The sequence below is a fragment of the Oenanthe melanoleuca genome, chromosome 2 (assembly GCF_029582105.1).
Source record: "Oenanthe melanoleuca isolate GR-GAL-2019-014 chromosome 2, OMel1.0, whole genome shotgun sequence".
Classification (NCBI taxonomy): Eukaryota; Metazoa; Chordata; class Aves; order Passeriformes; family Muscicapidae; genus Oenanthe; species Oenanthe melanoleuca.
The window spans coordinates 136189167-136215092 of NC_079335.1; the positions used below are offsets into that span (position 1 = coordinate 136189167).

Here is a 25926-nt window from a genome sequence, read left to right on the forward strand (position 1 = left end):
CTCATAGGATACATTTGAAGTCTGACCTGCAAAGCCATTCCAGGTGGTATATGGCTTGGTGAATCTCTGTTTTCTCTCTTTTGGAGCAAAGTCAGATTGTTTTCAGTGTGATGAGCTTTTACTGCTCCCTCAGACCAGATCTGGGGAATGTCTGCTCCTGTAGTGGTAGATGTGTGTCCCGAAGCGACAAGCAACGTCTTAGAGCTGAACGTCTGCCAACCATTCACTCCTTAAGAAAACTTGTCTGGAAACACTCATCCTACCCATTATATTTTTCAAGTGAAATGCAAACACACTACAAAATCATATGTATTTTTGCTGAAATGTCAGCATTTTGTACGGGAAAAATTCCTGACTTTGCTGAAATTGGAAGTTTCGCCTTTCTGCTGTGTTTTATGTCAGAATATCTAGGAAACATTGCCTCATGGTATCAGTAGTTCCTGAAGTTGCTTTACTGGGAATCCTTTTTTCCATTGCATTTCCCCTCCAAGAGAAAAAGGTACTGCTAGACACTACAAAAAGGTAGTAACACATTTTTTGTTACAATGATATAGACAAAATACTTCATGGCGCCTTTTCCTGTGATATATGTCAACTTTTTGGAGAATCTGGATAACTTCTTGTGCTTAATGGGCTGAGCAGAAGTTTTCTGTGGAAGTGACTGTCTGAAAAAGAATTATGCTATTTTCAAAATCAGTACTTTTTCAGAGAAAAAAAGAGTCAAGATTCTCTGACTTCCCATATGAACAGGCTTTGCCGTTTTCATTTGCTGTGGGAAACTTTTATCAGTCAGGAAACAGAAAAAAAATTAATTCCTTATTTCTTTTTCCCAGGAAATTTCTTTATGAAAAAATTTTAATTCCACTCTAAATCAGATTTGTAATTTTTCAGAACATGAATATTTTTCTGGGAGAGATGGACATTTTGAAGACTGATGAACCTTTTCATTGTGCTAAGATTAGGAAAAGAAATGATTAATGTGAATATGAAAGTCATCTGCAATTTCTAAGGATGCTGCAGTTATCCATACCCCTGGGATTTCCAAACTATATCATGAAATATGCTTCATACCTGAACATTGTGGCAAAATACATGACAGAAATTGTTTAAGAGTGGCAGCTGAATGAAGCACGTTACTTTAGTTCACTGATTAAATGTCTGGTTTCCTATCAGCTTCTGAGTGATTGCCATTGATTTATGAATTTATATATGATTTGGAGCCTTCCTAATTAAGATGCTGCTTTTCTTTTTCATTCCTGTTTGACAGTAGAGGTCAGCTGACTTGATATTATATTATTTGAGTAGTCTGCTTTATGAATGACTGCTGTGGGGGGATTTCCAGGAAAGGATCTGAATTTTGTCCTCCTGAAAGTCTGAGATAGCTCCTGTTCAGGGAATCTCTATTTCCAAGAATTATCTTCAGAAAAGATATACACATAATTTGTAGAGGATGGAATATTCACAATGATATGGATTACTGACTGGTGCTCAGAGAACTTGTAATTAAAAAAATTGTATAAAATTCTTTAAAATTAATAATGTTCCAGAGATCCCATTGACACTAGAAATATGTTTTTATCCTAAACAATGCCATTCAGAAAGAGGAAAATTAATTTTTTGCATAGAACTTTCCTTTCTTAAATAACCTTTTAGGTACCCAAAGTCCCTTTGGCGACAGCTGTACTGGCTTTGCATAAGGAATGCAATGAAGTCAGAAGTCCCCTCAGAACAACAAGAAACACGTGCAAAGAATAGTCAGGAGCTGTGAAAGTCAATACCAGTGTACTACACAGTTTCTCTTGTGCACTGGAAAAGGCATCAATAAAGTTCCTATTAGTAGTCAGTAGCCTTACATCCTGATTTTGAAGCCATAAGCATAGTAAACCTCTAAAGGGTTATTCCATCTGAAGGATAAATCTGTTAAATATGTATCCACATTGCACCAAAATACTTTAGCAGTTCCCTTGAGTGAGAGATACTTGTTTGAGCAATCTATCACATTATATGGATTATATTTTGGGTTGCATAGATAAATTGAAAAGTGTTCCTCCTGCCATTGTGCTGGATGCACTACAGACCAGCTTCCTCTTGTATTTATTTAATGGGTCTCCATTGCACAGGGCTTTGTCTGATGGAAGGAAAATCAGATTTTTAAGAGGTCTGCTTGATTTCTTTAACAGCTCTTCAGTTTGCTGGTCTCCGACACGTAGAATTAAGTTTTCTATTCCATCTTGTGCAGGACTGAATAAAAAAGGGTGAGAAACAGGGAGAGTCAAACTCTGTCACCTAATTAGAGCAGATGGATTTTGCACTAGACTGTGAATTAACTTTACCTAGAGATGACTGAAGGTTGGTCTGTGCTCCAGGGGAAACCACAGTGTTTGGAAGTCTTATTCCAGGCTTATTTGCAAAACAGTTACAAGTAGGATTCTTATGAAGAAGACACTTTGAACAGTATCATGACAATAACATCATTTGAAATTAACTCTTTAATCTGCACCTGACTGTTGCAATTGTTGAAAGAAATGTTGTCCTTTTAATCTCTTCTCTAAGGAGTGCTATAAATTGAGGATGATGAGCAAAAAGATGGCCAAGGAATGCAAAAACTCTGTCTTGAGTTTGAATAGGGCTGCTTGAACACCTGCAAGTCTCAGCAGAGCTTCAGGAAGTCTCAAGTCTTACAGAAGTGTGCTCATGGTCAAACTGAATGTCATGGACAGAAAGGTCCTTCTGTGATGTTTTTTGGGTCAGTGAGTAATCACTTCCCAAAGAAATTCCATTTCTATGTAAAATTCATTTCCCCTTGTTTTACCTCTAACAAAATCACATGGCATTGAGTAGAAATGACTGGAAAGTGGGGAGAGGCAAAGTAGAATATTATGAAAATGTGTCTCTTGCATCTCTGCAGCCCTGGGTGGAGATGAATAGGCTTGTTTTCTGTTTGCTTTATTTTCTTTTTTTTTTTTTTTTAATAGATTTGCAAAATGCTGCTTTAAAGTCTCATTTCTGAAGTCGTCTCAGTCCTTTTAATTTCCTTTTAATTTATGTTGGGGTTTTTTTTGTTTGTTTGATTTTTTTCAAATTTATTTTATTTATTTATTTTTTTTTTAACAGACAGAGGGACAGAAACATATTCTGGATAGGACTAATTTTTGAGCTGTTTATCTCCAGCAAGGTTGGGTGCCTGCCCATCACTGGCTGCAAAGTGTGTAAGTGGCAGGTCTGTTCTCTGTTTTTGCCTCCTTGCTGCTTCTGTTTGATTAACTCAGCAGCAGTTGGATATTAGCTGGATAAAACTAGCTCTCCAAATGAATATATTTATTGAGGAGCACAGGGTGAATAAAGAATTAAATTCTGATGCTAAAAATTTTGGTGCTTTCCTGGAGTGATGTCTAATCATTGAGTGAAAAAATCCCCAAGAAACCCAAACATAAAGGCAGATTTCTACAGTGTCTGTTCTGTAGGAATACTTTAGGTTCTAATAGGTGGTCACTATTTATATCTCTGGGTAAAGAAACAGATAGTGAGGAGCTAAACCTGTAAATATATTTAGACATGCATTGGATTGCATCAAACCAGGCACAGCAGGTTGGTTGGACCAAGTGAACTGGGCTGGTGCTGCTACCTCTGCATTGGCAAAAATGCAAAGCTCTGCCAGAAAAGGAGAATTCTTATTTAGGTTACACTTTGTACATTTCCTTTCTGCTGCTGTGCTGTCAGCAGTCCAGCATTAACAGTCTCTGACAGGGAAGGATTCCATCTTTCATGATTACTGTAAAAACAAGGCATTTTAAAAACGTGAAATAGGAAAACATGAGTTGCAAAGATGGAGGAATAGAATAACGTGAAATCAAAAGTTCATGTGATGCTTATTCCATAGTCCCACAAAATTAGATAAGACACTATCTGAAGGCAAATGGAGAATCCCAAAAAGCAATGAAATGGAGAAAGAAAACCAAAAAAGGGAAAGGCATTTATAAACAAAATAATCTAAGAAGCTTTGAGGACAATGGAAAAGTTGGACAACATGAGATTTATTTACAAATGAAAGTATATTTATGTCTCATGTACCATGGCAAATATAGAATTCTTTCCATCTTTCTGCAAATGGCTCAAAATTCTGTCAGGAAAAGGGTGAACTGGTAGGTAGGTGCAAGCCTGAAAGGGCCTGAAAACTCAGCAGAAACTCTTTTTCTGAATCAATCTGCTTAACATATGAAATGATCAAATTCTTGACATATTTTTCTTAGGAGCTAATGCAATATTTGTCCTCAATCTTAATGGGTAAATACAGTGACTTTTAGCAAAAAGAGCAGATAAAGTTAGGCGTCTCTTCAGAACAACAACAACAGCAAAAAAAATCTCATGAAGAAAATAGCTGTTACAATTGCTATAATTTTAGTTGATTTTAATTTTTATTATTGGGCAGGTTTTTTTTCATTTGCAGGGAGTTTAAGTAGATATGTACTGTAGTGTGTGTTAACTCAGGCTTTGTCCCCATTTGAAATCCCAAGGAATGTTCCCACTGCTTCCAGTGACTGCTTGGTTTGACCCAGCAATGCAAACATCACTGCCTGGAGCCTGAGCCAGATAAGGGCTCTTACAAACCTCATTTGAGCAAACAACTCACATAAAGAGGAAATTATTTCTGAGTAAGCAGCAAGCAAGCAGGACACTGAGTTATCTTGACCCTAATTTGATCTTCCTGACGTTCATTGCAGTCATCCTTTGGTTAATGCTGTGGTTTGTGTGCTGAGGCTGGCATGTGCCTCCCGGTGCTCTTTGTGGCTCTGCAGGAATAAGGGCTCCTCTTGGCCCCCAGGGTGGTGAACAGATGCAGATCAAACAAGAGAAGCTGTTGCTGTCCATGTTTTTTTCCCCATTGCCAGTAAGAGTAACTTTTCCACCCTACAGATAAAAATTGGAGGTCACAGATCTTCAGTCCTATTCCCTTGCTCTATGTTACCTGTGAGCTTCTGCTAGACCCATAGGTGGCCTTGGACCTTGGCTAAATTACTGTTTAATAATTCAGAAAGTTTCAGCTCTACTCACCAAAGAATTATTGTCTTCTATTTTCAGTTCTTTGAGGGAAACAATCTGCATTTATGTCAGTAATAGAAGAGGCTGCTTACAGGAGGGTTTGCACTACTAATATTCTCAGATTTGTTGGAGCCTTACTCTAAACTCCAGTTATATGGCAGATTAAGCCTTGTGGAACAGGCCCTTAGTCCTAGCCTGGATTTAGGACTGTGAATAAAAATATTTTTATTTATGTTGACTAATCCAAGCAGCAGTAAATTACCACAAATTTCCTTTAAATTATTCCTCATGGAACTTATTTTTCTATTAATCTTACTCACACAGAAGATTTGTTTCTTTTTCAATCTTTTGTTAAAACCCCAGCAGACTAGCAACTGTTGATGGTTCTTGGATCCTGCTGGGCTTCCACTCCTCAGCATGTTCTGTGCTTGTGTACCAGCTTACAGTCAGGCTGGGGCTGTGGTGGGGCACAGGGGACTTGCTCTCAGTGAGCAGGGACATCCAGAATCTCTTCTTTTATTTATTAATTTTTTCATTTGTCTTTAAATCCCTGAAAGACACAACATCACCAAACAGAAGATTTCCATGTAGGCAAGCAAAAGAAATTTCCAACCAAAATGATGGCAAATTTAACTAATTTAACTTTGCCATCTGCAGAAGTGATCTACTCCTTGTTTGGCACATATATGTGCATAAGCCAAACCTTAGTTTTACTTGCTTGTGGTGGACCAGAGAGCATTCCCAGGCACTTGAGTGCTTGGTGTACTGAGATGAACGATGGCCTGGGTGGTGCTGGGGTGGTGAGAGCAGCACTGGGTCCCTGGGGAGGGAAGCTGTCCCTGTTTGGAATTCCCACCCTAATAAAGAGAAGTAAGCTGGGTGAGCTGTGCAGCCCAGCAGGCTGGAGGGAAGGCAGTGCCTCACACACACCACGAGGTATTGAACAGCTGCCTGGAGTGATAGATAATGTTTCATGGGGACTTTTGGAAGCACTTTTGTTAGTGACTGTCCTGCATGGCTGTCCCTGCTCTTACTCCTCTCTTTCAGACCTAAGACACACTTGCATGAGCTGCTGCTCCAGCCTAGCAGTGGGAGGAAGGCAAAAATGCTAAAAATGGCTGCAATGCAGATGATTGACATTCTCTGGGTTATACATTGATGCAAGTCAGGGCAGAGGTGCTTATTTTTGTCCCCACCTTTCTGCTTCCTCCTCCCCTCACTGTGACACAGCCCATTCCCCTTGGGCACTGTAAACCATCCCACACACTCTGGAGATGTCTCCCAGCACACTGCTGAGAAAAGCTCTTGTTCTGGCTCAAAATCACAGCTGGCAGCTGTTATTTGACAACACAATTTTCCTGTGCATAATGCAAGGTTTGGGATCAGTCATTGCTTCATACTAAACTTGATTTTATGTGATTCTGGGTGATTTTTTCCCCCCCTCAGTGGTAAATTAAAAAGAATGACTGTTTTGGTGCTATGTAAAACCCAAACACTGATAGAAAAGAGTAGTATTCTTGATACTAATATTTCTTTAAAATGTGTACTTTTTGTCTCATTTGAAATGAATGTAATGGACTGGACCACTGGAATTTCTGCATGGTCCCTCTGACTCAGCAGTTGATGCCCTCCACTAAGGAAAAGCAGTGGTAACAGCCCAGAGCACCCTTTTATTAAGCTCTTTTAACAACATAAATAGAGCTTGAAATGTATTAAGAATGAAACTGCCAGTTATCCAAATATCTTGGAGAAAGATAGACATGACCATACAATCTTGATGATTATATTTAATAATATGCTCAGCAATATTCCATAATGTAATATTCCTGCAAAACATTCCTTATTATGAATGATAATAAATTAAGAGCCATGTAAAATATCCTTGCCCAGGCAATTTGAGAAAATAAGGGAATAATTTGAAACATTCATTGCCTAAGGTTTTTGACTTATGATTCTTGGCATTATATAAGGAAGCCTCCAGACAGTTTCAGCCTGAAAATCTGACACTATAATTTTATTTACATTTTTTACACAGAATGATAAGTGTGTAAGGTAATTCAGAGAGAACCTTCCCTCTCCCCAGACAACACTTGCTTTTCCATGAGAATATGCAGTCTCAGGCCATGAGACACTCACACTCAAAAAAATCACACTCATCTTTAGTTTATCTACTGTGAGGAGTTTTGATTTCTGTGGGACCACACGCAGTAGGAAAGTTGAGCATGGGAAAAAAATTTTGCAGATTCAGACACAGAATCCAGACTACCCGGACAGAGCCCATAAAACCAGATAGTTCACTGCAGCTAGGGGCCTAAATTGCATATACTATAAGTATGAGGAAAGCTGGCATTCCATTCCATAATAGATTTCAAGCTTTCAAAAATCTGTCATTGTTTGAAGTGGTCCCAAACTCTCAGAATTTTATAATTTTCCAAGGCAAAAAAGTCAGTGATGGTATTTTATTATTGCTATGTTTTTCACTATAAAAATAATAAATAATAAAAATAAACCTTGTTTGAAATAAGATATTGAAACACCTTATACTGTTTGGAAGAGAATTATATGTTCTCTCAAATTTCCTACCCTAGTTATTCAGACTGTGTGTACTGTACCAAATGACCCAATTTATGGGGAAGTTGGGTATGAAAGACTAATGAAGGACTGTCATTAATATTTTCAATGGGGGTGTGCACACTGTACTGTTAAGCATAATTCAGAGCTTCCTTAGGGCAAGAATACAGATATGGACATAAAAAGTAGTAGCAAACTTCATAAACAGAGAACAGAATTTGGGCCATATTGGCCCAAGCTGGGGCACCCACAAAGTGCAGGGCTCTCATAGCCAAAGACCCTTGGCCCTACTCAGCACAGCTACAGCACTTGTAGGTTATAACATATATAACATGTATATAACACTCATCAGGTGTGTCTGCACAACAATTCACTGCACAGTGGAGGCACCTTCAGAAAAACCCATGTGCCTCTTCAAACACAATATGGGTACTCACAGGCTCATTTTCCAAAGATACCCTATTAAACCCTTGTCATTAAAGTCTAGATCCACACCATTAGCCTGTTTCTTCTAAATCCAAATACTAAGTAGCATCACAGCTGTCTGTGCCTCTTTATCAAAATGCCCTCTGGTTGGTGTGTAGACCTATTTGAAATGCTTGCAGTAGTAATACTTTGGTCCATACAGCACATCCTTAAATGTATCTTACTTTTCCTGTTGGGTAGATGTATGTAGTCCAGACTCAAATGCTCTTTAGCATCTCTAAGCTGCAGGAGAATGGCATGGTTAGAAAACATAGCTCTGGAAAATGGGGTTCATCCAACTTTGTTTCAGCTCCAGGTGTCCTACTTCTCAGGGAACTGTTCTGTTTGGCAAATTAGGGGGTGTTTTTTTCCTTCAGCCTTTTCCTTTATTTAATTTCTTGCTTTCCTCTCGCTACCCTAAAGAGCAGACTACTTAATTAATGGAAAGGGAAAGATCTGAGGAACTGAGAAACATTGTCCCCAGATACCTAAAAGCATATGCTCAGATTCAATTACCCAAAGAGGAATATGAATGTGGATCTTTGAAATAAATATCCCAGTCCTAACACTCTAAGGGAGTTTTTTGTCTGCTAACTTTCCCTTCTTTCCCTCCACTTTTCTGTGGAAGGCTTAGCTTCCTGGCTCTGCAAAGCTCATGGCTGTGAAACACAACTGGAGCTTTGCTCAGCTTGTGAGTTGAAGCTCAACTCACAAAATATCCTCTGGCTCAGTCCAGTGGAGAATTTCTCTTCTATGTGTCTGCTAATTTAGTGGATGGGGTGTTCATGTTATGCCCTGTTCCATGAACTGGAGAAAGAATAGCACAAGTCAAGCAGCTGTATTGGATCTGTAACTTGTACAACTGGGTCTAACTCACAGTTTTGACATATCTGCAGCCAAATATAGTGGCCAAACAAATGCAGCAGCTGAAAGAAAGACAAACTAAGCTGATTGTAGTGAGTGGACAAGGTATGGCATTTCCACCTTTAGCATGAAGTTCCTTCTTGGGGTTTCTGCTGCTCTTGTCCAGCCAAGGCATCTGTGCTGCCTCTGCTGCTGAGAGCTATGGCCTCTGGGTCACTACCAGTGCAGTAGGAGCTCTGAGCCTCTGAATAAAATTTTCATGTGAATCTTGTCCCAGGAGCCCAAGCCTCACTGAAAATCAGTAGTATTGGCTCCTAAACAACTCAGAGTTTATTTAAAAAATCCTTAAGTCATGAGATATGAGATTCTGTAAGGATTTGATGGCTGTTTTAAAATCTACTGTAGAATAAGGGCTGAAGCAGATGTAAAAAGTGGGGCAGTAATGAACAAGGCAATTTTAAAAGGGTTTAAAAGCATCTGAAAGAGCCTTTGGGTTTATGCATCTACTATTTCTATTTTACCATCAGGAAACTTCTATGTCACCTTCCCAAATATGTTTGTTTGATTCAACTCCAGGGGCAATCACCTTGATTATGGTCTGTCCAGCATTTGCTTTTTCTAACACTACTAGTGTTCTTTTTTCCTTTGAGGGAGAAAAAAAATTCTTTAAAATTTGGAATCTCACTGTTGTGGAAAAGTAATTCACTGTAGCTATTTTTCTCAGATGGCACAAATACTCCTTTAAAAAAAAAAGGGATGGATCTTTTCTTTCACAATTGCTCCTTTAATAAACTATTTGTTTAAATCATATATTTGTCCTCCTCAGTGGTGAAGCTTGTTCCTTATTTAAAACAGGATGACAGGGCTCTTCCACTGTTTAGAAAGGCACTGAAGCTGGTACTCCAGAACAGAGCCACCCATTCTTCTGCTGGGAGCTAATTGATTAGCCTTAGAGCTACAGATCTGTACCCAGGGACTCAAATAAGAGCACTTCGTTTTTCTTTTGAATGACTTATTTCCCCAGGCTATCTACATTAGACATGTCCAGGTGGTCACAAATTATTTACAACTGCAGGAACCTCTGTGGTCACAGGATTATCTGCATGGGGAAGCACATTTGAAAGTCAGTATTTCCTTCTCAGAAAACAGGACAGTCTTTGTTAGTACATATACCCATTTGAAATGCTTTTAAACTAAGCTAAGAGAACCTAAATATATGTGTCTCCTTGCAGTCACTTAAGAGTAGTGATTTCCCTTAAAAGAAGATTATAAGAAGAAAAAGGTAGGAAGGGACTTGGGTGTACTGCATATTTTATTAATTTTTTATGATGTGCATGTATCCAGTACAGAGACCAATTTAATGTTATATCTTCTGATCAGTCTACTTATAAATTGTCAATTCAGTTGTTAAGCTTATTTGTAAAAGTCCCCACAGAGGAGAAGCACAACATGTAAAAGAACAGGAGGTGGCTATCCTATGGAGTATCCATTCTCCAACATAGCTGATGACATTGAGGGCCCAACTTTCCTTCTGTTCCTGTTTGTGTTTGTTTCTTGTGAGTTGCTTTTTTTTTTTTTCCTTTGCATTGATTGTCCCAATGGAAACAGTTTTAGCTCGTAGCTGTCACCATAATTGACTTTTTCAGTTTTAGTGATTATTTCTTTCCAGAGTGTCTTAAAGGTTATTCTTAGGTCTATCTCTGAGGCTGCTGGCATCTGCTCAGCCTGGCAGCCAGATGAATGTTTTAAGAGGAAATCTGACAGTCTGCATATATCTCCTGCAGTACCAGTGCCAGGGCAGTCCCTCTTTTAAATACCTATAGAATAGTGTCTATACACATTTATAAAATGTGGTAGTCAGCTTATAGACTTGCTTCAGTTTTAATTTCACAGTTTGCTTTTGTTGAATCATAGAATCGTATAAATAAGAGACGAAAAAGTTGTATTAGGTCATTTAGTGTATCCCACTGCCAAAGTGGGATTGTTCCCTGCAGTATATTTTCCAGTGTTTTATCCAGTACTTTTCCATTCATCCGGGTTGGGCTTACACTTCAGCTTTTTTTTTTTTTTTTTTTTTTTTTCAGTTAAGCTTATGTTTTGACATTTTGAGTATTTTTCTCTAGAATTCATTGAATTCTGTCACCCCCCTGAGGCCGTAACAGCAGCGATGATGCCTGTTGCTACTTTTCAATTGTTACTTGCTAACTAAAGTTATTAACCCGTGACTGTGTTGGAAATAAGCCCCTCTGTCATACAAGGAGTGACATTGTGAATTTGTGCTTCAGTGAGTAAAGCTGTGGATTATATCTGTGAATTGCTAACAACACATGTGCCATTTATTTGCTATTTTCTTCTAGCTGGCAAATGCTCTTCCTCTTTCTTGACTATGAGTCATAAATGAGGTGTATATTTCCTTGGGTCTCTGTTTAACTGATTAAAATTTCTTAGTCACTCACTTCCAAAATAGCACTTCATTAATATAAATCAAATATCTTTCTAAGAGTAGGCAAAGTTTTAGTGTCTGCACGTACACCAAGCATGTGAAAACCTTTTACTGTGTGGCAATAATAAATAGAAAATATAGTCAGAAGAGGTCATAAGATGATAGTACCAACACAAAGGAGTTTGTGTTCAGCAAATGGCAGAGATCAGTGCCACATGCCAGCTCCTCACTTGGCTGTGCTGGTGCTGTGTACCTGTGTCTCATGGAGCTGAGAAATCCTGGTGGCACTTATCCCTGAGGATGCTCAGCATGAGTGCCTGCAGTCCTGAGAAGGACACACAGCTGGGCCCACAGGAGCCCTGAACAGCAAGCTCTGAGCTCACCATCACTGCCAGCAGTGATATTTCCCTCCTGGTGACAGCAAGTGCACCAGGCAGAGGGACTGTCAGTGACTGATGCACTCGTGTGCTCCCTCTGCTTGTGCATGGCTGTGCAGGAAAAGTCTGCAGAGCTGAGTTCATTTAGGTCAGAATGAGAGTGTTCCTGAGGTAATTAGCAGTTCTTTAGCCTTTTTGACCAATAGTTTTGAATATAATATTCCTCTACAATGTTTGCCAGCAGAAATAAGCATTAAAATTTTTTATGTATAGCAGAATTATAGTGACTAACCTCCCTGTTAATGGGATGTTAGCTCTCATTTGTTTTAAAATCTGGTGGTTTCTGAAGAGAGAGGCTCTGTGGGATTTAATTAGAGGGAGTTAACCTTTTCCCACTGAAATGGTGGCCCTACATGCTCCTCATTTTGAGCTTGCTTGTTGCATCTCCATCTCAAACAAATCTCACTGATGCATTAGTTAATGGTTGAAAAATGCTGTGAGGATGTAAGGGGCTAGGAAGCAGAGCATTGTCATTAATATACAGAATTGCTAGTCAGGAGACCTGTGTTCCCTCCCAGCTGCATTGCTGATTTCCTGTAGCTGTGTGTGAAGATATTGTCATGCCAATAAAGTCCAACTGAACTATGCATGACCTGGCCATGTCAGCTACAGCCAGCCAAAGTACTCACAACTGCTTGCTAAAGTTTTAGGCACCTTTGTTTAGTAGAATAATCTGAAAAATTTGCCTTACCTTCCTATTCCACTTTTCTGATAAATTTTTCTTGTGATTTATGGCACCAGAATTGGCATGAGACTTGAGTTTCTATTTCCCTCTTTTTCTTCATTTTTGAAACGAGCGTGATTAATGCTTTGGTGTCTTATCAGGATTAAAAACCAGTTTGTCTTAATTCTTTCATGTGTTTGAAATAAAAAGTGCAGGGAAATTGCAAAGCAGATGGTAAAATGCTGTTTTTCCCATCTCACTTTGTCTCTGACACACATCCTGTGCATTCATGAAGATGAAATCCAGCTCTGCAATACATGGTGGCTCTGCTTGTTTGGCACATTTCCTGGCTTGGGTTGGAGAAATGACTTGTGAATAGAGTTGGACCTTCACCCACTGCCATTTCTTTGGCAGGTGACAACATATGAGATCATTTTACACAGCTCTAATCACTGTTAAATCCTTCACAGATACCAATCTAGAGAGTCAAGACAGAGCCTATTTGACTCAAAACTGTGCAAAGGAGACTACTGCTAAACCTACCAACCCTCTCAGTAAAGCCCCTCAAATCCTGTGCCAGGAAATTTACAGAGGAGATCAATTTTAATTTATTTCATTTCTCTGACCCTACTATGTATAATTCCTTCATAAGAATCTTATCACTTCTCTTTGTATTTTCTGGGGTAAAAGTGAAGGAGCCTGGAGGGCTCGTGTCAGCCCCAACATGACTAAACTCAACTGTCTTAATCTGTGGACCAATTTGCTCTACAGGCCCCTAAGGAAGGAACTTGTTGATTTTGGCAGTGTTTACCTTTCCTACAAACAAATCCATCCTTTTCCAGACCGGCTGGCTCTTAAAAATCACTTGAGAGCTGAGGAAAAAAAAAAAAAACCTGCCCCAGGCTGCATCAGTATTCTTTTTCTTATGTTTGGGGAAATCTTTTGTGTTCTCCACAGCTGCTTGAGGATAATCCATAGAGTCAAGATTATTCACAGAGTCAATAAAAATGCCTGTAAAGTTCTCTGAGTTTAGTTTCCTTCAGTGGGGGGAGTGAAAGCCCCTGTCAAAATAAAAAGGAGAAAAAAAAAGAAGATTCTTGACTGAGTTAACTGTGTTACTGTGTTCTCAACTACAACTGTGAAGAGGAAATGAAAGGACTGACTTGAACCTGCTTGCTTTTCACTTTTGGGAACTAAGTGCCCTTTTCTTGGTTTTGTTTTTTGTTTTATTTTGGTTTGATTTTTTTTCATAGATTCCATACCAATAATATTTAGTGTGACTTATAAGTATCTGCTTTTAGATATTATGTATCAGGAGTCAAATTCCCTGTTTCTAACCTAAACATGGCAGGTTCAAGTTTTTAGTTATTCACACATATATCACATGAAGTGATGAGAGCCATGTAATATATTGCAGAGCCATGTCATTCACCTCTGGCTGCCTGAATTGCACTTTCTCACTAGTTTGTCTCCACCAGAACCAATCACTTAGCAACAAGATATTTAGTGTCTTCTTACATGCACTATTTAAAAAAAAAATCACACATTTTTTAATAAAAACTTTTCCATCTACTTCCACTGCCTTGAAGTTCTGGCATTCTTTCAGTGTGTGTGTGGGTGGGTGTGCTCTAATCCACTCCTGTAAAGAGAGTGAACCCCACCTCTCATGTGGAGACAGCAATAATTAAACTTTCAGAATTTTTTTTTGCTTCCTTTAAAGTTCTAAAAAACTCATGGTGTTCCTTCAAAGAAAAAAAATACTAAATTTAGAAGTGGGTGGTGGGCTCTCCAGCTCCAGGATGCTCCTCACTGAGCTGGCTCTTTTGGGTCCTGTTTTGAGGTTCTAGCCCTTTTTTTTAAGGAATTTTGGCACATAAATCATGTTCTGTGACGGTGACCATTCACCTAAAATGTTTGGGACTTTAATTCTGTCACTGTATATAGCCCAAATCATTAAATTGAAGCTATTAAGTAATGTGTAGAGGTTAATAGCACTTATTAGCTAGAGTTTTATTATTCCTTCAATGTCTATATAGTTAGACTCAAGGAACCTAAGGACCTAAATTTACATTCTCTTGTGCACAGGCTGGACTTTGCTGCCTTTTTTCTATAATTTCTCTCACTGAGGAGTGTCACATTAGTCCTGCCCACACACCCTTGGCTGCAGCAAGCCCACTCTGGGCTCCCCAGTGCTGTGTTTGGTGCACAGTGCACACTGCCTGCTGGAAGGGGGCTAGTGCTAACGTGCCAGGGTGAAGGATGGATGTCATCTGCCACAGGCACTGTCCCATCCCAGCACAACCCACCAGCTGGGGTCTGCCAGCACCTGGAGAGACCTGCCCTCCCTCCCTTCTGTTTTACCCTCTGATGTGTTTATGGGCAGCAGCCATAGTCCCTCTCTGCAGTGATTTCTGCTGAATTAATAGTTCTTATGCTTGCAGTTTCTTGCTGCTGTTTTTTCACTGCTTTATAACGTCAGTGAAAATATCACATTGGATAGAAACTGAGTGTTTGCTTGTTTATGTAAACTCTCTGTGCTCCCCAAAGAGCTGAAATTCATTTATATACAAGAAATTAGGTAGACCTCAACCACAATATGGAAGATGTGTGAAAAATTAGATGGAAGACAATGGTTCGAAATCTACTGCTTCAAAATCTCTTTTTTTTGGGCTAGTTTTATTCATTTTGACTGAGATAGGATAGTGTGGTCATGACAGTGTGATGAATCATCTCAGTGAGAATTCTGTGGGGCTCAGAGTCATTGAGGAATTGGAGACAGTAGCCTCTCTGATCAGCAGTCTTTTCATGGTGTCACCTGCTTCATTTTCTTTCCCTCTTCAGTCTGCCATGTTTTCTCTCATCTCTCATATATCTCTGTCAGCTGAGACTATATTCTGCTATTAATCAAATGGTTTCACCAGATTACCTTTTCTGATACTCCATAACTGAGATTTTCTGTTTACCACACTCCCTGCAGAAAGCTGCTACTTTATTTTAAACCTTGATCTCCTCCTGTATTTATGGGATTAGTGCTTTTTGGCATATCCTTGATAAAAGGCTGAATCACCACCACCACTCACCACAAACAAACAGGTCTTACCACTCACCAGCAATCCCTAGGCAGTGCCAGCCCCCTGTAACCACAGTTAAATTGCACAGGAGTCCCCAGGAGGAATGACAGGTCATGATGATTACTTTGAAACTGTGTGGTTTAATATTTCCATAAAGATGTGCTGCTATTTAGCTGTGTGCTTGCAGACCCTCCAGCTAACATGCTGCCCCAATCCCAGCTCAGCTGCTTTCAGACAGTGCAGTCTCTGTCCCCAAAGCTTCACCATCCCCATACCCAGGAGCTGTGGCTCCTGCTCTGACAGATGTTTGCTCTGTAAAGAGCTGCTCCTGTAAGTGGCACCACTGCCTGTAAGTGTGGTCAGGCAAACCAGATCACTTTGGCAGGTTTGAGGTGACTGCATAGGGAGTTTGGTTTCACTCAGTGAGTTGGGGAGGAGCAGCAGGAGCTGCAGTAACTCTCTGAGTGACCTGGCTGCAGTCTGAACCTCACACCCCCTTGGACCACCCATCACCATAACCACAGCAGAGCCTGCAGGGTCCTGTGACTGCACAGGACATGGACTTGGAGGATGTGGGACACGGGCTGTGCCTGTGCCTGGCCAGGAATAATGGAAAACAGCTCCACCTGAGTGTGCCTGCTCTCTCAAACCAGCCACAGGCCACAGCTCCAGGGGCTGCACAGAACTGCCAGCTTTTGAATAGGACTTCCATGGTGACAGCTATTAGCAGCTGCACAGAAAACATTTTCTAAAAGTCAGGTATTAGATAATTCTGAAAGACCTTAGTAACTGAGAGGAAAAATATACCACTTGAATATACAAAGAAAAAAAGTTGGCAAATGAAGGCTAAACTAATTTCAGAAAATGTCGAGTCAAAGGCACAGACCATTAGCAATGTCCATGCACAGCCTGTCATAACTTGCTTTCATCTGAGCCTTGGTTTTGCTTTTCCTGTAGGAAAAACTGCCTTCAGTACTCATTTTGCTTAAAATTTTCCACAATTCAGTGGTCTGCAGTTTCAAATTTTCACTTGTATTTTCATAAGTTTGGAATGAATTTTCTAGAGGTGGTGACACAAACCCACCATGAGGTATTTAGCAATTAGACAAAAAATTTCATTTGAATCAGGTAAAGCTTATATTTGTCCCCAGTTTATTAAATTAAATATTTACTACAATTATGAAGTAAGATATTTTCCTGATATTTTCCTAATATTTAGATGCACCATGATACTATGATACTTTTAATTAGTATCAGGAATAAACCTATAATATTTAGCAAATGCAAGTAAAATCTACTTCTAGGTATTTCATTAATAAAAGGATACCTGTTTGCTATAAAATTAATTTTTCCTTTTACCAAGTGAATATATCAAATTTTTGGACCAACCTCCAAAAAATAATCAGGACATTGATTTACCAGTGTCAAAAAAATGTTACAAGTATATCCATAAACATAAAGCCTTTATATACCTTTTCAGGTTTATATTTAAGTATCCTTTCAGATTTCAAAATTAACTGAAATTTAAGAGCTGAGCATATATTTCTGAGAGCCATTTCACTTCTGAATACTTAGTTTACAGCCACTGACCAGAGATGTGGATACCAAAATGCTGACTGTTGCAGTCTAGCATCTGCATCTAGCCTCTTCCAAAAAGATCCTGCTAATAGTGCTGAGGATATGCAATACTCTATGCCTAAAACAGGGCTGTGAGCAGGAACTCTTAATTTAGGCACAAAAAACACTAATGAGTGAAGTGTTTTACATACCAGTGCTCCCTCTCCCTGAATTTTAGTACTTTTGCTGAGAACTATGAAATGGTGTTGTCACTCATGTGAGCAATTCACAGCAAGGAAGCTTCTCCTGCATGCCAACATGTGTAAATTTTCTCTTGAAAGTGCAACAAGGATCATGCTTTTTCCTTCCTAATAACAGCACAGAGGATGTGGGGAGAGCAATTCAGCCATTAGTCCTGCAGTCAAACTGCAGGAGGCTCAGTCTCTGCATAGCTCAGCTCACTGGGGGTCAGTAAATGGGGAGCCCATTTTCCCAGGGTGGCAGGTCAGATAGTGGCAAAGGGTCTCTGTTGCCTACTGAGAAAGGAAGAGGGAAAGGGAGCCCCCATTCTCCAGGCAGCTGGAGAGTTCACTTTGGAGCAGGAATGAATCTGTCCAGCCCCTTCATCACAGCCTGTGATGAAACCTTCTCTATTTTACCCAATGGAAGTTTAATTCAGAAAACCATGTTTAACTCAACAACCATGACTTTTTGTGCCCTTTTGCAACCTGAGTGCTCTAACGACAGGCTTAGAGTTACCTTGTTCTATATTTTTCTCCTAGAAGATCTTTAATACTTCTATAGAAAATGGAAAACCTTTGGTGGGAGGCCTTTAAGTGTGCTCTTCTCTACCTGGATAGCTTAAAATTTAGGAGAGCATGTACTGAGCTCAGTATTCTCAGTTTTTCCATAAGCTCTTATCCTCAAAATAACGAATAGGAGAGGTGGGTATAAGCTCCTACTCTGCTCAGGTTTTAAAAAAAGGGAAGGATGTTTGTGGGATTGTTTTCAAAATGTGCTCTTGTGTCTTTTAGGTGCTGTGAAGAGCAGGTCCTCATTTGTGGGTTTAGCACTTTGGTGGGACTTTGATGTTGGCTGCTTTGGCTGAGAGACCTTTGGAGGTTGTATGCACATAATGACCAGAATTTGAGACACCTGGAGAATTTTTATGGTAAGTGTCTGCATGCCTCCTGGTTTAAGTACAACAAATATCTAGGACTTGTGACAACTTCAGTGTTGGACACAGCAGGATCTCATGGGAGCCCTGCTCTAACCCCTAATTTCAATCCCAGAGTGAATGAGATCTCAAACTGTATGTGAGGTTTTCCCTGCAGTATGTACACCTTCCTAAGGGCCAGAATGCTTGAGCTATGACTGATTTGTGTTAAAATAGGCAATTTAAACCCTGTTAAGTGAATGGTGAACTGGCCTTTCACAATGGTATCCATAGCACACAGCTGGACACCATTTCTAAGGAGAAAGGAGAACAGGTTCACAGGCCAGGAGGAACAAGAACAAAAAAAAACAAAAAACAAAAAAAACACCCAAACAAAACAAAACAAAAACAAAAACAAAAAAACAAAAAAAAAAAAAAAAAAAAAACAAAAAAAAAAAAAAAAAGAAGGGGAAGGGTCAATAAATCAACTGTGAGATTTTGAAAGGGTTGAGTGGTGAGAGACAACACTAGGCTACACATCTGTGATCATTCATTGGTGGACACATGAGGCTGTTTTGGTTTTTTAGTAAGATGAACACATGGACATGTAAACCAGGCACTGAGCCTAGGCTCTTATGCTCTTCTCAGCCAGACTTACAATCTTGAGCATAATATTGCAAAATCTGTTTGTTTTGCAGCTGGTTTGTTTTTTGACTATCTGTCTGTCTGTGAAGATTTGTAACACAGATGCAAGGCTGTTTGCAAAAGATCATACATACTCTGACTGTGCTCACAGAAGAATAAACAAGGAGATATCAACAAAGCCAGATATAAAAAGGAGCTTAGTCAGGACAGGTCACAGCTTTTGTGCTGTAATCATTCCTTCTGGCTCCATCACTTCTATTTGAAGAGAATACTTGCTTATGCCAGCATATTTGGTCTATACAAAATCCTAGGGAGAATGATTCATTCAACCATATTGCCAGCTGCCGTGTTTTTATTAGAGAGCCTTGCAATATTTGATGGTTTTCTTAAAACATCATATACTAGAGTAATGTGGTCGAGTGAAAATCACTGTTTGCTTTTAAAAGGTTTGAAGTTTCCAAGGCCTTACAGTGACAGAGAAAAAAATTGGGAAGAAGGCAAGAACAAAGGAAATAAGGAAATAGAGAGAGAGAGAGAAAAAGGAAATAATGAGAGAAAGTAAGAAAGAAAGAGAGAAAGAAGAAAAAGAGAAAGAGAGAAATAAAGAGAAAGAAAATGTAAAGAGAAGCAAAAAGTCTATTTTGATGATCTCTTTTAAAGTTTTAATCATGAGACCTGAATGTCAAGAGCTGGAAATACTGCAGGTGTGGAAGGCTTCTAAGTGGCCATTTTCATCATCATTTGGTCCCTGGGAGAGGCCTTTTTTATATGAGTATGTGAGGAAGCTTTTACTCTCTGGCAGTAGGAGCTTCACCTGATGTCAATTTAAAGAGACAGGTGATTTCTGCAAGTTGCAAACTAATGTGCCATAATTCCCAAAGGTATAAATTAATACAAAATATATGTCTAATAATATAAGGTACTAGACAAAGAAAGCTCATCCTGAGCAGCAGAGCTGTAGTGTTGAATTCTTCTGTAATCAAAATATGCAGGCACCTCGAGGGAATGTCTCCAGATGGCTGATTACCCATTAAAATCTCAAACCTTTGATACAGCCTATAGAATGGATCACCTCCCATGAAGAGAGCACTATTTTTAATTTCCTTTATGTTTACTGATATTGGTTTGGCATGGAGTGGGGAGGGGAAGATCCATTGTAGTAACTCCATCCTTAGTAGGTTTGCTTATTTTCATTAGGAATGAATAAATGGGGAAGAGTCCTTCCAAAAATATTTTTATTTACTCAGAATCCTTTTGATATTGTTATTTTCCTGCTTATAATTCTCTGTAGTTCAGTATGCAGTTCTTCTTTATGGGCAGCACAATTTCCCCTACTGTTTGATTTCCACACACCTGATGTTAGAGCATTTGGCCTCACATTTTCCAAAAGGATCCCTGCTATTGCAGAATGAACCATGCCATTTAAAGCCAAGTGTTGGCTGATTTAGCTGAAATAAACCTTTACAAACAAACCCAACAAACATCCAAGTCCCAGGGGGATTAGATGTGGCTGGATTTAAATCCTCTCCTTGCTCCTGTTCTGTAAGTGGCTTTTCATACATGATTTTACTTCTGTATTATATGCATGTTTAAATTTTTTTTGTCATTTGCAGCCCTGTCAGGCAGGGTTTGTCCCTCTCTGGCATTTGTTCAGTGCCCTGCTTCACAGGGGAACTGAGAATGAGCCTTCACTGAGACACAGGCATGCTATGAGGGATTGGTGGTGGGCCAGCAATTGAGATATAACGAGTTGAAATTAAATTAAGCTTAGAGGTGTTCATTTTTTTCTACTCCAAAACAAAAAGCAAATTTTTTTTGTTTGTTTTTTTCAACTGTGTTCATCAATTTATAGAATTGGGAAGTGTTTCTTAGAGAATTGGAGCAAAAAATAGAAAAAAATAAAAAAAGAAGAGATTCAGAGAGTGGGATGCAAAGCAAAGCAAAAGTGACTAAAAGCAAATCTGTGACAAAAGGGCTCAGCCCAGGTGAGCTGGGCTCCTCAGAACTGTCTGATGGTGGTCCATATTTCCTAGGTGCTTCAGGGTAATGCTCATACACTCCCACTGACAGATTTTTGGGGTGAAAAAGTCTGTGCTGCCTATGAAACCACAGTGTTCAGATGGAGCTTTTCTGTAGTTGGAATGTTTACAGCCTCTTTTCCCTGTGAAGACTTTCCAGTGTCTACTATTAAAATCCAATATGCCACTAGTGGACTTTTTTATTCTAGCCACCTATTTCTGAGAAACACATTCATTTGGGATTGTTTTGTGGATGGCTAATGGGTTGAAAAGTCATTAAACACATTCACAAGCAGGCAGTGCCATTATAAAAGCCTTTTTCCTGAGCTTCCTAGAATAAATTCACCTTCAATGGAGATAATGCAAGAGATTAAAGGCCTGTTTGTTCAGGATAGATTTGCTTCTTAAATGGATTTTCCTGTCAGTGACTGAGTAACCTTAGAAGTGTGACAACTGTTCATATGCAATATTACCTGTAAGTCTGCTGGTCAGGAGGGATAAACTCCTCATGGCTTTCAACATACACTGCATATTTTTGTAAAAGATCAAATCAGCTCTGAGTTACTAAGTGAAAGGGTGAAATTCCTGTTTGAAAATCTGTGGCCTTTGTTACACTTGGGGTCAGACAGGATGGTCACTTCTGAGCTTAAACCTACAAGTGGAACTTCATTAAATAGCAGTGTCAACTCAATCCACCCTGCTTTTTCATGTAGGCTCTTTTTCCTTTCTCTTCTCTTTGGAGCTTAAGCAAATGCTTATAAAAACTTTTAATTAAGTTTTAGCTGCACCCCAAACCTTTCATAATCCCAAGATCACAGCTGACATGTTCATTTGCAACCACAAGATCTGGAAACTAAAGTTAGTCCTGCTTGAAGTCAAAAACCTACTACTACAGTTGAAAGGCAAGAATATCTAGGTAGTCTAATAATCCTTTCTAAAATGAAAGAAAGAACATCGAAGCTCTTGTGTCTGTATAGGTTATTCTACATAGAATGCAGGGAAATGTTTCTGTTGGCAAACACCAGCAATACCATTTTTATGCTTATGAAGAGCTACTTTGATAGATCTAAGTTTGGAGGAAGTGGCAGAGATGATCTGGGTTTCAATTTTGCACCAGAATTTTAAAAATAATTACAGACTACTACATCGTAGCACAGTAAAATTTTACATCAGACAAAATACTGGACTCTAATCTTGTGCTACAGTGTCAAGAATAGTAGCTTTAATCTGAAATTAGATTTATTTAATCTGAAATTAGCCTTACAGGTACAGGCAGAACCCTCTCCTTGTGAGGTGCAGTGAGGTATCTCATACATTTTACCCTATTGCCACCTGCAAGAATATGACACAAAGGATAAGCATCTTCCTTTGTGTTGCTGCTATACAGTAATGGGTTTAGGGACCTATGGCAAAAATGAATGATATGTTACTGAAAAAGAATAATGTTCCTGAAGTGAAAGGTAAAGCTGGGTGTAAAAATCTCTGAGAGGAGTTGACCACAAAGCCCAGTGAGAAATATTTAAAGAAGGAAAGAAAAGCACTGCAAGGAAAAGCAGAGAGGAAACTCCATCAGAACTCAGATCAAAGGAAAAACTCCTCCTTTTTTTAGCAATACAGGGTTGGATTAGTACTGGGATGGAAGATTCAGCCAGCCATGCCAAACACTCTTTAACTCCTCCTAGGAAAGTGTTATGGCTTCTAGCATCTTTGGTAAGATTTACAAGACCAGTAAATTCTGTTCTGCTCCTGATGAAGGAATCAAACTTTTACTGTATGTTCAGCATTTCTTCGTAAAGGTCACCATTGTTACTTTTAAACTGGAAAATCACTTTAACTGTCTCAATATCTGGTTTAATTCCTTGAATTGCTTTCTGAAATGGTTCCACCTAGAAACACTGTAGAAAATTTGCCACAGAACAGCACAGAGAGAATGGCTCAGGAAATAACACATATCAAAAACTAAAATGGTTCTGAGAAGGAAATTCCACTGAAGGAAATGCTCAGGATTTAGAGTGGGTGGCTAGGGCAGATGACATGAGCTGAAAAGGTTCTGGTTCAGGCAGACACACACTGAAGGTAACCATTCATATCAAGCAGACTGGGGACCTCTAGCTTGGCCTCCCACATTTTTAGACCTCCTTCCTTCTCTTATATCAGGTGTCTAAAAGAAAACATATTTAGCACAATCCTGTATTTTAGGCAAATGTCAATAATATTTTTTAAGCCTAATCTATCTCTGCCTATGGTAGAAGGTTTGGAACTAGATAATCTATAAGGTCCCTTCCAAACCAAACCATTCCATGATTAATGTGGAGCACAAAGGAATTGGACAAGTTCATATTTGCTGTGAGTGGAATCGTCATTCGCCATTCAGGGTTGTTTTTTTTTTTGTTTTGTTTCTTTTTTTTTTTAAATATCCTCTCTCTTCTTACTACATCAGAACATTTTTAGGAGCTATATTTCTAAATTACCATCTTCATCCTTTTCCCCCAGGAATTTGAACCAAGCAAAGGTGGAAGGAAGTGGGAAGAATACCACCTGGGAAACTTTAAGGGTTGAGAGACCACAGACTTCCCAGATGAATACAAAACCTCAAGTTGCATTCATGAACTGTTGTAAGCATTGCCTGAGGGTCAGGAACACATCAAACCAAGGTTTTATTCCAGTGGTTTTGAGGTTTGAGGTGAGCCTTGTGCTGCTCTGGTAGCATCCTGAGGGGTGGAGTGTGGGCAAACTGTGAGCAGGATTTATTTGCTCCAACTGCTTTATCCTGAACAGGGGAATGATTATAAGGCAGCTTTACAGTAAGGATAAATGTTTTTCTGTCTTTTAAATGCATATGTCAATGGTATATTTGTTGTTGCTAGCACTAAAGTCTAGAGAATAATAAGAAAAGAAGGACAATATTGTATTATGGGTTTCTATTTCCCACTGATCTGTTAGAAATAAAATGCCATTAATTATTTACATAGCAAACAAAGAGTTGTAAATGCTTAGAGGGAAATGAGTTAATTCACCACTCACATAATTTAAACTCTGTTATATAGTAGCTAATTTGAGACCACCCATTTTTAAAATTGTGGTTTAGAGAGATTAAAAAAAAATCTTAAGAAATTTAATTTAATCAACCCAATAATTATTCTGGTTTGGCTCTCAAATTTATTTTTGTATAAGAACTCTCACTCATAACTGCCAGCTATTAAAAATAATTTACTTAAAAAAATCATAGAAGGGAAAGTAAATACCTATAAGTAATTGGTCTCTGTAATAGATTTTTCCCTATAGAAGACAAACCACCCAAGTATATTATTTGTATTGTAGAAAAAGAAATCTATATTTAATTGATACAGTGTTTCAAATACACCAGCAAGAAAAATTACAAATAGAGAAGCTATTTCATTCACCTATGTATTTATTTGCTTTTTATACAACCTTCATATGTATCTTCTGCCCCAGAAACTACATGGAGGAGGTAGAAAATTTTCCAAGCAGGAAAAGAAATTTAGTTGAATTTTTTTTTCCTTGGAATTAATAAAAGAAAAAAAAAAATCTAGTGAAAATATAAAAATATGTGTTTAGCTGGTTCAGTTTCATGTGGAAATGTAAAAGTACTTCTTGTTTCAAAAATTGCAGAGTGACTTTAGACTAGAGAAACACTGTGGTGGATATGTCCTATTAGCATGTCTATTTTACTTCTGGGATGAGAAGACTAAGTTATCTTATTGCTGCATATTTCTCCTGTGAGTGATAAATACATTCAAATCTCTTTCTTTAGCTCTTCTTCCTAATTGGTTGCCCCAGGTTTTCCTTGTTCTGCTGAGATTTTGATTTCTTTTAAATCTAACAAATATGTTGATATACTCAAATGAAAGGTTTTATGTAAAGGAAAAAGATTTTTGCTCTGAAGACATTATTAGGATGAAAAGGAGCTCTTTCCTTTTTGATAATCTCTTCCTTCCTTCCTGAATACAGTTTTTATGGCATCCCAAATAGGCCTCAAGGTCACAGTGTGAATAATCCAAGACTGGGACTTTGAACTGGTTTTGAAAACTAAGAAGCTCGGTAGCTTTTTAACACCTCCTTATTTTTCCACATGCCCCAGCACATCTCAGCTTTGGAGCTATGCAGTAAAGAACACTCCCAATGAACTTTGGATCTCATATCTAAGCAGTTCCCTTTCTTCTGTTCTTTCCCCCTCCCCTGCTTTTCTTTTCTTTTGTTTCTTTATTTCTAAAATTTTTCCGCCAGAAGTCCAATCTTATCATGCTAACGGCATGGGACGTTCTGCAGTTTTTACAAGACACCTACAAATGTGATCAGGTCTGGATCCTTGTTCTCTGCGGTCCTTTTTCCTGCTGCTCCCCCTGGGCGCGCAGCCCCGCTCGCTGTCAGCGCTCCCGGCGCTCAGATCGCACCTGGCACCCTCTCGCCGCCCCTTCCAAGATTTCTGGGGAGAGATGAAAACACTCTGAGCGAAAGGGGAAGTTCAGCAAGCCAAAGCTGTGTGTCTGGTTGGGGTTATCCCTTTCAGGAGCGCGTGTTCCCACCTGCGCTGGCGCTCGGGCGGGCGGTGCGGGCGGGCGGTGACCGCGGGGAGCGGGATCCCCATCAGCGCTGCTCTGCCGGGGTGACACCGGCGGGCAGGAATGGGAGCAGGGCTGGGCAGCGCTCAACACCTTCCGGGAAACGCAGAGAAACTCCTTTCGAACGGCAAGAGTGAAATGGTTCACCTCTTGGGAAGTGAGGAGTCCTCTGGCAGCACCGCTGCCCACCAAAGCTCTCGGGGCTGGTGTGGTCGTGAAGTGCCATTTATTTTGGGCAGAAGGTTTATACGTGTCCACATAAAAGACTGGAAAGAAACCATCTGTGAGCCCTGCAGTCCATAGGAACATGACTTTTAGGCCAGAGTTTTTTGGCATAAACACTAAAAAATCTTTTAAAAAATAATATCCTGTAGGTCTTGCACTTCCATTATATTAAACTGATTTTCTTTAC

The 25926-nt window shown here is 39.3% G+C and overlaps 1 long non-coding RNA gene across 3 annotated transcripts in view; it reads left to right on the forward strand.

The window, feature by feature from the left end:
• The window catches only part of LOC130250041 (uncharacterized), a 108589-nt gene extending 83498 nt beyond the window's left edge, over window positions 1–25091 (forward strand). For all 3 annotated transcript variants that reach the window (XR_008839885.1, XR_008839884.1, XR_008839886.1), the window contains 2 exons: window positions 18147–18283; window positions 23425–25091. This is a non-coding gene — a long non-coding RNA (uncharacterized LOC130250041). The remainder of the gene's footprint in view (window positions 1–18146; window positions 18284–23424) is intronic.
• The last annotated feature ends 835 nt before the right edge of the window (window positions 25092–25926 follow it).